Genomic DNA, 14,562 nt, shown 5'->3' with positions numbered 1-14,562 from the left:
GTACAGGATTCCTCCTTAAGTATACCAGAGAGTAACAACAATCGTTCATGTTGGGGTGAACACACTGTATATAGTGTTATCACACAGAAAGTATTGTTGCATTTCCAAAAAGTAACTTCTCCTGGCCACTCCAGGGCTCCTAATGATTTAAGAAAAGTAGATCTTCCTCGTTTTTTTAATGTTCCTGAGTGCTGTAATAATCACTTACCCAGAATACTGTAATTCTTGACCTGTAACCAGAATGTTTTATTTTTAATAAGTTCAATTAATTTTTCAATTATCTGGAATGAGCAGAAAGAGATGAAGAGAAGTGCGAAGAAAAGAAACAAGATACTTTCAGAGAGATGGAGAACTCTGTCACTATTTAATTGGCACTGGTGTCCTGTGAGGTAAAGCCGCCTCAGGGACTCCCCACTCCAGAGAGCCTCCGGTAGCTCTTGTACCAGAAAGATGTTGTTAGGAAGACAATTACACACACAAAAATTACACAAATGGAACTCCTGGATGCTTTCAATGTAAAGTATCATTACAAAAACTTGTTAAATAAATGAGTTTTCTGTTGACCCACCCTGCTCTTCCTCATGGGTGGCAAAGAACTGTGGTGATAAAACACAAGGAATTAAAATTAGAAAACACCATAATCATTACAGAGTCTGAAAGGAAAAATGACCAAGATATTAATGCTGTTCAAGATTTTAAACAGACATGAGCTGACAAATGAGAATTCCTCAAACAACTTCATATAGTATATTTGTTATAAAATGTGTATATTGCAGCAGTGTGGATAAACAGTGCAATTCTGTGAATGCTTACTCAGAAGACAAGTCCACTAAGTTTGATTGAAATTACTCCCAGATAAATATGTACAGGATTGCCAAGTGTTGCTTTTTAAAAAGGATTATGTCTTCTATTTGAACCCAGACAAAAGACACACATATCAGGGCCAAATATCTTTCAGGAAACACCCTGATCTGCTCTGTCCCTAGAGCTGCAATCTTATCTCTTTGTTTCTGGATTTCAGTTTTTAAAAATGGGGGAGGGGCTACGAAGCACCTCAGTTATGTGACCCATCCATTAAAATCCCATACAACAATAATCCTTCTACAATTACACACTCAATCTCACTAGTATAATAATGTTTCAGTGAAGTTTAGTAAACCAAGCAGAGTGAATGAATAAAGAAAATGAAGATCCAAGAAAGAAAGAAAGAAAGAAAGAAAGAAGGGCTACCTAAACCACAACACAAGTCTTCAACAACTCTCCTGATTAACGATTGGAAGAAGTTGTAAGGAGGACATACAAACTGCACAACAATCTCAGTCTGATCCCTTTCTAACACCACAATGGTTAAAGTGTCTGAGAATTTAGACTTGTTGAGGGGTTACTGCTGTCATTCTCCATCTCTTTTGGTGCCAGCAGTTCAGTTTACTATACAGTATTAACTTCAATTTACTGTATACCTTTCTCAGTTCAAACCACTGACCCCACTTTTAGCACTATTGTATAAATGTTGAGGAAGGTATGAAGGGTCGATTATGTTATTGCTCTGGCCTGAGAGTGAATAGCAGACCCTTGTTTTGCTCCCTAGTCCTCTAGGTTGCACAAGTACCCCAGATTTGGCCCAATTTTGCAACTTCTTAATGCCCTTGAATAGTTCTTCAAAACTTGATTGCTGAATCCAACCACAGACCTATCTGGTACAGCATTCTGCTTACAGGGTAGCCTAGTGATTGCCTGATGGAAGCCCATCAGTAGGAAGCGAGTGTTCCTGTACCCTTTGTCTCATCTTCCTCAGCAGCTGATAGACAAGAGACATACTTCCTCCAATACTGGATATGTGATAAATATCCATACTGACTGATAGTCATTGATACTGACTTTGTAGCTTCCAATGATTTATTTAAACACCTTTTAAAGCTGCTCAAGTTGGCAGTCATCACTAAATTCCATCTTCTCCAATCTCCATTACATGTACTCTGAGCCATCATCCCCTGCAGGACCTAAAATGAGGAGGAAGGAGCGAAGGACCTTCCTTTGGTACCTATTTGTGTTTATCTGAAAGTAAACAGAAAGTGAGGCTTAGCTCCATGTTGCATATACAGTGGTGCCTCGCATAGCGAGGTTAATCCATTCCGGATTAACCTGCGCTATGCGAAAACATCGCTAAACGGGAATAAAAAAGCCATAGAAACGCATTGAACTTTGTTCAATGCATTCCTATGGCTTGAAAACTCACCGTTAAGCGATGTTTCTCCATAGCGCCGCCATTTTCGTGCCCTCGGTAAGCGAGGGCAGGGCGCGAAAATGCGGTGCAGACCTTCCGGCGGCCATTTTGGAACCGCCGATCAGCTGTTCTCCCCCGCTTCGTTCTGCGAAGATCGCTAAGCGAATCGCTTAGCGATCATCGCAAAGCGAAAAATCGCCATAGGGGCCATCGCTGAGCGAACGCTCCAGCGATGGCCCGGACCCCCTCGCTATGCGAATTCATCGCATAGTGAAGCACTCGCTAAGCGAGGCACCACTGTATAATGTAACATACCATTTAACCTAAAAATCTTCAGTTTGGGGTTTGTAAGAAGGGACTCACCTTTGTTAGACCAACAATATTGTCTTCAAACTCATTGCCTTATTATAAGTAGGATGGCAATGGAAGAGATGTTAAAGTGGAACATTTCCTCTTTCTTCATGTTCTGTAAATGCTATACAGTTTATAATACAGTGGTGCCTCGCTTAACGACGTTAATTCATTCCAGCAAAATCATTGTAGAGCGAAAACATCATAAAGCAAAAATAAAAAACCCAGTGAAACGCATTGAAAACCGTTCAATGCGTTCCAATGGACTAAAAACTCACTGTCTAGCAAAGATCCTCCATACGGCAGCCATTTTGGTGCCTGTATAGTGAGCAATCTGTCCCTAAGCACAACGGGGAGCCATTTTGAGCACCCGGTGGCCATTTTGAAAACCCGACGATCAGCTGTTTTGATCGTCGTAATGTGAAGAATCGGTTCCCGAAGCAGGGAACCAATTTTCGCAAAGCAAAAAAAACCCATTTAAAACATCGTTTTGCAATCGCAATTGCGATCGCAAAAACATGGTCGTGAAGCAGATTCGTCGTAATGTGGGGTAATCGTTAAGCAGGGCACGACTGTATGCAAATAGGGTCTACACATTATACAGGGTATGGAATTACAGCATTTCATATTCTTTATGTTAAATGGCTTTCAGTGCTATCCTGCTTTTATACTAATAAAGGTTCAGAGGCATAATCTTAAAAGGTGTGGCTTGGGGCATTGTTTAGGTTTTAATTCACATTGCTATAGACATGGACAGACTATGGCCAAGTTCTCTCTGAAATTAAGATGTGGATAAGTTTGCAGAAGCATTATCTTCTACCATGTCACCTTAGAGATGCTGTCTCTGGTTATGTAATGCTCTAAGAAATAGTTGTCTGGCAGAAGAAAGAATACTTAATGGAAGAACAAAATATTAAAGGATATTGCTTTGTAAATTGCCCACAGCAAGGGAATATACAATAATCCTGTTTATTTTGTTTTCTATTTAAAATAAGCTGCTTGACTGCTCTTAAAGAAGTAAAACAATCAAGCACCTGAGAATTTGCTGGACTTTTTGAGAACTAAATGGAACAATCTTTTAAAATGACTCTATCACAGTTCCAGATACCATGAGCATCTAAATTGCACAATTGCTACTGTTATGTATATTTGCAATTAAACTATTCATCGTATTCTTCAGCTCAATGGAGGAAGTATTGGAAACGATTACTACAATTATACATGCAATCTTCCTCAGGCTTCAATTGCCTTTCAGACTCTGAATCGGTTAATGAAATACCCCTTAGCAGAAGACCTGCACTTATAAATGATTAAGAAGCTAATATTCCAATTGTTCATGTTTCTTGTATCCCTAATTAGAAATTAGACAGACATGGTCACTATTAGAAATAAAAAAAATCTTCAAATGAATAAGAAATTTTCTTACGTTTCAGCGAAGTGTCCAACAATACACTAAACACAGCCAGCTTCAAACTGGTTTGCAAAAGTGTCTTGTTTTTGCAAGCCACCAATAAGATTAACCACATTTTACTGTTTATAGGTAACACTAGATTGAGATTAACCCAAAACTGGGGTAGAAATATCTAATCTTCTTCATGCTGCCTGTCCTGCTCCCAGATAGACTTAGTCACAGGGCCAGAAGACAGAAGCTTACCAGACTAATGTCAACAAGGGGTGGGACATCTGAAGCCAGAGTCCAAAACTGATCAAGTCAGACCAATCACAAGACTTTTAGCTGGCTTTAAGATCCTGAAAAGCGGAAGTGAGGGACATCTACTGTACATCAGATATTGCTCGAGTCCAGCTGCCTCCATTCCCAACTAGCGTAGCTGCCAGTGAGTACGTGACCACTCTAGATCCTTTGATTTGTGCATCTTCTATAGTGTAATGTAAGACATATGGCCATCTGGCTTGGTAATGGTTGCATTGAGTCCCCCAAAAGGCAAGCAAATGGATAGTTGTGACAATGGCAGAGACGGATCTCATTCAGAAAGAGTGAAACTGCTGAAGCCAACTTGATCAATGATTTCCTACTCTGGAGCTAATACACTTTTAGTGCTGAATCTCCACTTGAAAAAGCATTATATTGTAAGTATATATGAACGAACACAGGACATTCTATAACTGCAAATTATGGTGAAACAAAACAACTGCAGAAATGTTAATCTGTCTCCTTTAACATCTTTTATTCTGATTTTGATTTAAATAATTTCTGCTCAACTTGAAAGTGGGCATTCCATCCTGAAAACGAATAATATTGCAAAATTTTTAACTGTCACATGTTTTTCAGAGCCAAGCTGCTCTCCAATGTCTTTGCCCTTTTAAAAAGAATATTTTTTGCTATTGCCCATAAAACCATCGTTTTACTACTGCACTGCGATATTTAATTGCATTACTGTTGAGCAGAGCCTCAGGAATGTGTACATCAAATCCTGCTATTAAGTCTGACATTCCAAATCTATGAAATATGTAAGCACCGATATAGTGTGTCATTTATGGCATCTACTTTAGGCAATATTTATTTATTTATTTATTTATTTATTGGACTTATATACTGCCCCATAGCGCTACAAGCACTCTCCGGGCGGTTTACAATTTTAATTATACAGGCTACACATTGCCCCCCCAGCAAGCTGGGTACTCATTTTACCGACCTCGGAAGGATGGAAGGCTGAGTCAACCTTGAGCCGGCTACCTGGGATTTGAACCCCAGGTCGTGAGCACAGTTTTAGCTGCAGTACAGCGTTTTAACCACTGCATCACGAGGCTCTCTCACACAACTACAAAGCATTTATGTTACTTTCAGGGTACAGATGTATCGGCTAAGTTTTAAGGTGCAGAAGAACTCTAAGATTCCATGGTGAACCCCTACCTTGTGGATTTATCAAAAAAATCTAGGTTCAGACGGTTTCGGATGTGATACATACTCGTACATGGTATCTGTGCACAGCAGCCTTACATGGGCTAATCCTCTGTGTGTCTGAGCTTCCTGTCTGTCTGCCTTCCTAGAATAAGCATTTGCAGGTTATAACACACAGCCTCAGATGCATAAAGAACAATATTCAGGCCATGTGTCTGAGGATGTGAACTCTAACACCCAAAAGCTTAGGGAGCTTTAAAACTAAATTTGCTAGTCTTATACATGTTGCAAGAGTTTGTTTCTCTCTTTCTCTCTCATTCATTTCTTTTGTTACACATGCTGATACAGATTGTCATGGCTACCTCTTTGAAAATCATGACTCACACTTACTAATGCAGGAATAAGTGATACCTTTCACATTTACCAGTTCTGCTGTCATTTTCCCTAGACTCTTGAGGTGGTATCAACGAAGGAGCTTGACATGCAACGGTCAGACTTCTAGATGACATTCCATTCTGTCTTACCTGCTCTTCTGCTTCTTAATGGCAACACTTTCTCTAAGATATGTACACCTGTATTTCTTTGGTTTTGTACAGTGCTGTCCAACACTGGCTGTAGTGACTTCATCCTGTTATGGCAGATTTGCAGATAGTTATAATTGTTTTCAATTTTTTTCCTAATGACCTCCTTCCTTTTGAGTGTCAAAACTAGACTTGATTTTGGTAACAGACTTTCCAGTCTCCTCTGACCTTCTTATTTCCATCATTGCCTTATCCTTGTCTTTTTCTCCCTTGTATAATATTGGCTCTGGAACTTCTTGGCTCACTTGTGCTTTTTGGAGGTACATTTTGAATTTCCTTAATAAATGGAGGCACTGGCAGATCTGTTAATTTATCTTGTGATCCAACAGTTCTGTATCTTAAAGAAACAAACAAAAGCTAAACACAACCAAATTGGAAAGGAAACAAAAAGCAACCAATGGGTTAAAAATTAATAAAAAGATAAAATGAATTCCCCTTATTTTATCTGACTCTTAAATTTTACGTGTGTGTTCTGATTGTGCCTTTTCTGCATCCGTGACAATCTAGTCTTTCATCTACTGGAGCATCTCAGATTTTGTTAGGAGCTACTGATATGAATCTACTGATATGGAACAAACACATGCTGAAGAGTCTAGCAATATTTCTTGTTGCAGGGAAGGGTCATCTTAGAAATTCAGGGTGGGTTCCAAATGCCCATCTGTGGCTTTCAATTTCTATCGATTTTCAACTGTCTTGACCAGGACTTTGCATGTTATGCAAAGACTTTGCATGTCATAAAAGCAAGGGTGGGTCACACCTTTATTGGACCCCTATACATACTTTTATCATGGTCTAATAATTGTATGAGCCGCATGTGTGAGTGTGACCGACCCATCATCAAACTTGGGATCATAAGGAGATGAGAGAAGAGCAGAATAGTTCACAAATTTAGAGACAAAGAAGAAGAAAAGAAGGCCGATTAATCTTACATTGCCTGCAATGAACCCACATACCTGAAGTTAAGGTAACAAGCTTTATCTCTCCATCTTGAGCCATTCCTTTAACCTAGTTCCTCACACTGCAACATGTGGTTAGAATGATTTTGGGGCATTTGCTTCTAAAGTAGACAGCCCTTCAATGATTTTACATCTAGCTAAATGTGATTTAGGCCTGCCTTGCAATCTGGACATTTTTAGAGTTATACAGGTTGCAGTATTTGTATATTGCTTTTCTTTATGAAAAATATAGACTCACAATTTAACAAACCAACCGCAGAACAAAGTATACTATGGACAGTTGTTCAGTGTAGTAAATTGCACTAGATTAGACCTATTGAATCAATGGCAATTTGGTAATTCCTCCATAAATTTAGTTGATTCAAATGGGATCACTCTAACTGCAATTTACACATAGCAAGTTGCAGATAGAATAGATCCCTTTGAATCAATGGAATTAAGGAACTGATGAAGTAAATCCCTGTTGATTCCATGGGGCTACTCTAGTGTGAGTATTATGCTCAGCGACAGGATTTTGGCCAGAATTTAAACATGGTTAGCATAAAAATGATAACACTATTCATAGGTCATAACTACTGAGAATGCAGCAATCAATCACGAATCCAAAACCTTTTGGTAAGTAGGAGTAGAACTACACTGCAAAATACAGTAGGGCCTCTGTATCTGTAGGGGATGAGTTCTAAACATCCCCTCCCATGGATGCTTAAAAACACAGATTATAGCAAATGCTATACATAGCACAGTCTCTGGCTCACTCTAGTGACCAGTTCCGGTAACCATCTCTAGAAATATATATTTCTAGGATTTTTCTTTTAATATTTTTAATATTTTCAAACTGTAGATAAGTGAATCAGTGGACACTGATACCATGGAGAAGGGAGCACCTACTATATTATATTGCTTGTTCAGCATTTGGCAAGGTCAAGATCAAATTGTTTTCTGCAACTACTTGATGCAAAGCTAAGCACGAAGAAGTCTGGTCTTTTCCCATGGATTTGTGATGTATTTAGATCCACTGGTGGAGCTACTACAATTTGGTGGCAATTTCATGGGCATTGCTTTGTTTCAGTTTTGCTTTGTGCGTCGTGGCCTCTGTCATTCCAAAGGGGCAATGGAGAGGGTGTGTCCTAGTGGACACGGACAGTGGCTAACGCTCACCTTTTCTTAGAATATGTTTTTTGTACATTTTCTTAAATGGACCTGTCATATGAAGCCAGATGATGTCAAGAAGAAGAGAGCATCTTCTCCTCTTTGGGTTAAATCTTCATGACATGTAGTTTTGCAGGCCAAATGAGGTTAAGAAATGTAACTTGCTTATCAAGTGTCAGATACCTGGCTTTGAGCAAATAAATATTCAACTTCTGTGTAAAATGGAGAATTGTCTATACTACAATTACGTGGATGAATGAGCTAAAGTTTGTTTCTAGCAGGCTAAAATTTCCTTAGGGATTGTCACTGCAATAATAAATCTTAAAGCACTTGTGAGTTAATGTATGTTTGTTATAAAGTGTTTAAATACTGTCCATAATTTCAAGAGCTGAATAACAGTGGAACATAATTAATAACTGACTTAATAGCAGAAATGCTTAGAAAGCATTTTTCAGAAGAAAAATATGTATATGCTCTTCTGTGATTGCTAAAAATCAATAAATGTCAGTAAGGAACACTTTATTTACTCTAAGCAAATGAAGAAGGGCAATGCTCCAAATGAAATTTGTTTGTCTGTTCTGATTCTGAATTCATTATCGCTGCTACCACAGTCCAAATGAATGAACTTGGATGTAAGTCCTGCTAAATTCAGTGAGACTTACATTCTGGCACTTATCGATTCATTAGTTTATAACTAGAGATGTACAAATACTGTCCAATCTTATTTGTATCCAAGTGTTTGCTATACAAACTGGGACTGACCTGACCTGACCTGGTTTGGAGGTGGCCTGAACTGATTTGTTCTTTGATTTCTGAAAGTATTTGTAGGCATTTCTATATTCCAGGATTGGGTGAGAGGAGGGTCTGAAAATGTGGAAAATAAAGGGCTGTGACATCAGATGGAAGGCACTATGTAATAGCATCAACTTTGGGGACATAGATGGTTTTCATTTTGTACGTAAAGCGTCTACCAACAGGTTTCCTTCTTTCCTTTCACTCCCTACCCTGACCTCCGAGCCCTGCTCAGGAGGTGTGGAAGATGTTCTGTTGCTATCCTCAGTCAATAGCCTTGCTTGCCGAAGTGTGTCTACTCATTTCCTAGCCCAAATCCAAGTGCCACATCAGTTCTGGAACATAGTCTACCCAGGCACCCACAACAAGATGAAAATACTTCTGGAAATAAGTACCAGGAGCACCCTTCCTTCTCTTTTCTTTCTCTTCAGAACAGCTCTGCAAAGCAGTTAAATCTGAAAAAGGGTGGGCTGCTGAAAGTCACCCAGTGAGCTGCATGCTCAATGGGACTTGACCGGGGTCTCATGTCCCAACCACTGCACCCTACTGGCTGCCATGCAAAAATCTTAATTATATTCTATGTATAATCAGAAACCTGGGTCACAAGTGACTAAATAGTGTGATTATTCACACCCATCACAATGCAACTGCAAGATATTATTGTCCTTTGTGGTGGATTTCACAGCTGTCATGGTTAAGAACTGAAAGACCTTGTTGAGCTCACACAGGACTTCCTGTTAAATTGTTGGCTCCTCCCACTTTTAACTGCTTATCCTCATGCTTATTGCAGAGTTTCAAAGACCTCTTGCCATGTAACATGGCAGTTGTGTGTGTGTCGGGGGGGAGGACAAGCATGGCTGTTGGAAGAAACAAGGTCTAAAGTTCTCTTGAGCTCATTAAATTCATTTTATGGTTCTTTGAATTGTGGCCAATTCCTTTGTGTTATCCTCTCTCTCTCTCTGCATCCTGTTGCATTCAAGAGAGGAATACTTCTTTAAAAGCAGCTTTCTTTCTGGGCCCTTTTGTGATAATCACTCTGTCTCGCTTGAATCATTTCTCATGCAGCATTTGGGCTCTCTCTGTTTACAGCCGTGCAGAATCCAATAAATTCATGGCTTGACTATCTAGCTGAAACTATATGGATAATGCTTGTGTAAATGATTTGTCAGTGAATTTTGCTTTGAATTATTGTAATTAGATGTTTTGGGTTTTTAGAAAAAAAAATAAATGTAGACCATAGTAACAGCTTGGCTTTAGCGGTTATTGTTAAGAACTCATCAGAAAGGTTCAATCAGTCCAAATAACAGCAAGCTGAGCTGTTATCTCTTGAATTGTGTATGTAGATAAAAGCACCAAAGGACTGAGAAGCTACTTTATTCCATCAAATACTTCATTAATGTCCCTGCTTTAAATTAAAAGAGGATTAATAAACCATGCAAAACTATCCTTCTGGGGAGAATATTAATGACATGCATGGATGTGACTACTTCTTTGCAAAGCCCCATATTACATTTTTTTAGTCTCATGTTTGTGTTCAAGGCATATTTCGTAAAACAATCACCCATGATGTGGTGCAATAACAGCAGGTCTATGATATGTTAGCTGAAATCCTGTTTGCTCAGTTACTCTGTGTAAGGCTGATTATGTCATCAGCCACGGTAATTTTCAGATTCCAACCCTCAAAACGTCCTGTGGCTCCCATAAAATCACCTTCATTGTGGGGAAGTTGTTTGGGGCTGCAGAACAGGGGAGAAGTCTTTAATTTTTGAAAATCACCACTGATGAGAACATTTTATTTTCTCTCTTTCTGTCCTCCCACTCTATATTTTTTGGGGGAGTGGAGAAAGAGTGAAAAATATATTTTTTGCCTTGATTCATTCTTTTTTCATTTCTTTCTTTCTGAAGTGTAATAAAAGTGTTACATAGGATTTTGCAATAATCTTTCTTTGATTAAGCCTTTGAGAATACAAATCTTTCTTTGCCTATTAATTTGCCCCCCTCCAATGCAGAGGATCAAACACCTTTTTAAATGTTTGTTATTAGGGGAACTTTCTTTTAATGATAATGGGGTAATAGGGGCACGATCTACAGAGAAGGATGGTGGGAAACAGCCCTGACAATTGCTTTGTGTTTGGGTGAAAAGTAGTCAACTGATCAAAAAGGATTCAGCTTTTGGGATTTTCTCTTGCAGGCTGTTGCTTTTTGAATGGCAGTGAGCAAAAGAGGGTATCCTGTAGACCAGACTTGGGCAAAGTGCGGCCCGAGGGCCACATACGGCCCGTGAGCCGCTCCTGTCTGGCCCGCGGACAGTTCTGAACATCAAAACCATTTATAGCTTTTTCTCTAAAGTTGATCATTTGCTTATCTTTAACATACCACAAAAAAACTCTTTGTATTTGTGAAGATTAACAAGTTTAAAATGAAAACAATCATAACATCACTGTTTCATTTTATTTTTAAGCAAAGTTGGTTCAGCCCCCGAACACAGTTCAGATTTTTCATGTGGCCCCCCCTATAGAAATTAATTGCCCACCCCTGTCGTAGACCATCTTGACTGCTGCCATGCGTGTTGTCAGCATTCAAGCAGCCCTTTACTATGTAAAGCTTGGCATCCTTTTCTCCTGCTGGCAACGCAGGGACAATATTATGCAGCAATATTGGGCCATTTCTTGGCTTTTTGAATTATAGGTACGGAAGCACAATATAAACCGGATTTTTTTTAAAAAGAGGATTTTTTTAAAAAAGAACTGAATTCTCTAACATTGAGCAGTAGATTCACCTCAACATTGTAGTGCATTCAATATTTTGGTGCCTTGGGGCATAGACCCATTTGCTGTTTCCTGGTTAAAGTTCGGCTTCTGAATACTTTATACCCAAGAAACCCAGGCAAGCATTGCCGGAAATTGGTATCGATTTGATGATACATCATTATCATTATAAATTGGAGTCTTGGCTTTTTTTGATTGGGCATTAACCTACCTCTGGTTCAAAAGTTATGATTCCATAACCTGACAGTCCCTTTCTGGTAGAAGTGTTTACCAGCTACAGTAGGCATGGGTCCAGCGAGCAAGTGGGAAGTCTCATCCCCACCATGAAATGTTTCTACAACCTCAGCTCTAACACTGTTGCAGAGCCTATGGTGTGGGTGCAAGTGATTTAATCTTTGACACATTTTGCAAAATCATTATAGAGGTTGCTTTATGTGTCTTGATACAGTCTGCTATTGATTAGTGCAGTGTAACAAACTGATTCCTGTTTAAAAGAATTTTGAGTAACATGCTTTGGATCCTCATTTAATGGCAAGTTGCAGGACTGAAAATTTAAATAAAAGTATAAGCCAGCCTTGTTTAACTAAAGAACCGTCAAAGCTAAATGAATTAGGTCGGGCAGTTTTCAGGATGGTAGCTGTATTCATCTGTTGCAATAAAAAGAAAATAATAATAATCTTATTGCACCTTAAAGGCCAACGGATTTTATTTGTTGCAAGTGGATACGTTTGAAGGTTGTTGTATTTTCAAACCTGGAAGTATCAAGCAAAGAAAAAAATCAATGTTTTCAAAGCACAGCCCTTTTAGGTGACAACACAGAGCCACCAGGTGGAGTCTTCCCCCTTGATTTTCGTGAGGTCTGGTCTGTGAAACACATTCCATCTCAAAATGCAAACAAAACCAAAACTGAAACCACAATGCTTCTTTATGATCAGTAAACAAAACATACTCATCCTAGGGGGAGGCAAAAATCTGAGTAGAAAGAAGGGCATTTCTATTTTTCTTTAAACATGAAGCTGGAGTAGGTTTGTGTCTCATAATAAATTTGCATGAAATGTTTCAGCACAGACCTTATATTTTTTTTGGTCACCTTTTCCAGTAATTTATGTAGTGCAGTATATGAAGCTCACCAGATCTTCCAGCCAGGCTGGACAGCTTTTGTTCCATGCCATTAACAGACAACTTTGCTCTCCTTTATCGACATAAATCGGCAATCCCATCCACCCTTAAAGGGCAATAGATGCTACTAAACTTTTGTGAAACTTACAAATTTGGAATAAATGTGCATTAAACCAGGTTTTTTTTTAAAAAAAAGTCCTGGGCACATTTCTTCTAGAGAGCAACCATCTCTTAGAATAGGCGGGCTCAAACCTTTTCTAGGTAACTTTACCTCCCTTTCTTCTGCTTGGTTGTGAAAATCGTAGTACTTGACAGGATTTCCATTCAAAAATGCCTTTAGAAAGGGCATTTTTCTGAAAACAGCTGCTCTTGAGGGGATATTGAAATTCTTTCTTAAAAAATATGCAGAGATGCCCACTTGTTTGGTGGTGCTTCTTTTCTGGACCATTCTTTAAAAACAAACAAATGTGCCTATAGCTAATAGGAAGTTAATTGAAAGCTGTTAATGTGGAAATGAACTTTACCATAACACTAAACTCTGTTCCTAGAACAATGCTAAGAAAGACATAAACATCAACCCAATATCTTCAGAAGGTGCAAAAAGAACAGAAACTCATGAATCTTTCCACTATACTAAGCCAAACAAAGCAAATGTTTTGCGGATAGCAGGAAAAAATATTGATAACATCAGAGTTGGATCAGGTATCTTGTTGTTATTATAAATTTATTTCTCATTTATGACAACCATAGGAATTAGTAACCTCCATGAATTCTTATCATTATTAGCACTGCTCAGGGGAAAGAGTTTCCATACAGAGAAAAATGTTCTGTCTGAATTAGTCGTTATTTTTGAGTAAAGATGTATAGGATGGTATTGTTACTTTAGCTGAAATGTTGGGAACTGCTAACACTTTCAGCTGAATCTGAAAATACGTTAAAATCCTTAACATATTATGGATACATAAACATTATCTCTGTGTGCAAATAGTTGTGATAGGTGTGCATAGGAGTACAATTCTTGTGCAAATATCTTCAAAAACCTTCAACAAAATAGGTGGTGTAAGCCTTGGTTGTCCAATTTGATGCCATCTCTTTATAAACAAACCTGGGTATTACATAGAATAATTGAGTTGGAAGGGGCCTATAAAGCCATTAAGCCCAACCCCCTGCTCAATGCAGTAATCCAAATCAAAGCAGATCTGACAAAGGGTTGTCCAATTTTTCTCGTATGCCTCCAACGTTGGAGTTCTCACCACCTTCCAAGATAACTGGTTCCATTGTTGTACTGCTCTAACACTTGAAATACCATGTTTCCCTGAAAATAAGACAGGGTCTTATATTAATTTTTGCTCCAAAAAACGCATTAGGACTTATTTTCAGGGGATTTTTTTTTTCATGTACAACGATCTACAATTATTCAAATACAATCATGTTATCTTCTTCTGGTTGCTACACAATGATGCGGGGCGGGGTTTCACTTCACTAGGGCTTATATTGGAGGTAGGGCTTATATTACAAGCATCATGAAAAATCATACTCGGGCTTTTTTTAGGTCTTATTTTCAGGGAAACAGGGTATGTAGCAGGCATTCTTCTGTTTATCTGCATGGAGTATTTTGAGAAGGGATAAGGGCAAGCTGGATTGAACTGCTGAAATCTCCATGAAGTATTTGGCAGGAAAGATTGCTTCGCAATTTAAATAAGCTATAGTGATGACAGCATTAGAGAAAATTTTAACAAATCGGGCCATATCCGAAAAGGTG

The sequence above is a fragment of the Pogona vitticeps genome, chromosome 6 (assembly GCF_051106095.1).
Source record: "Pogona vitticeps strain Pit_001003342236 chromosome 6, PviZW2.1, whole genome shotgun sequence".
Taxonomy (NCBI): Eukaryota; Metazoa; Chordata; class Lepidosauria; order Squamata; family Agamidae; genus Pogona; species Pogona vitticeps.
Note: the sequence above shows the minus strand (reverse complement) of the source record.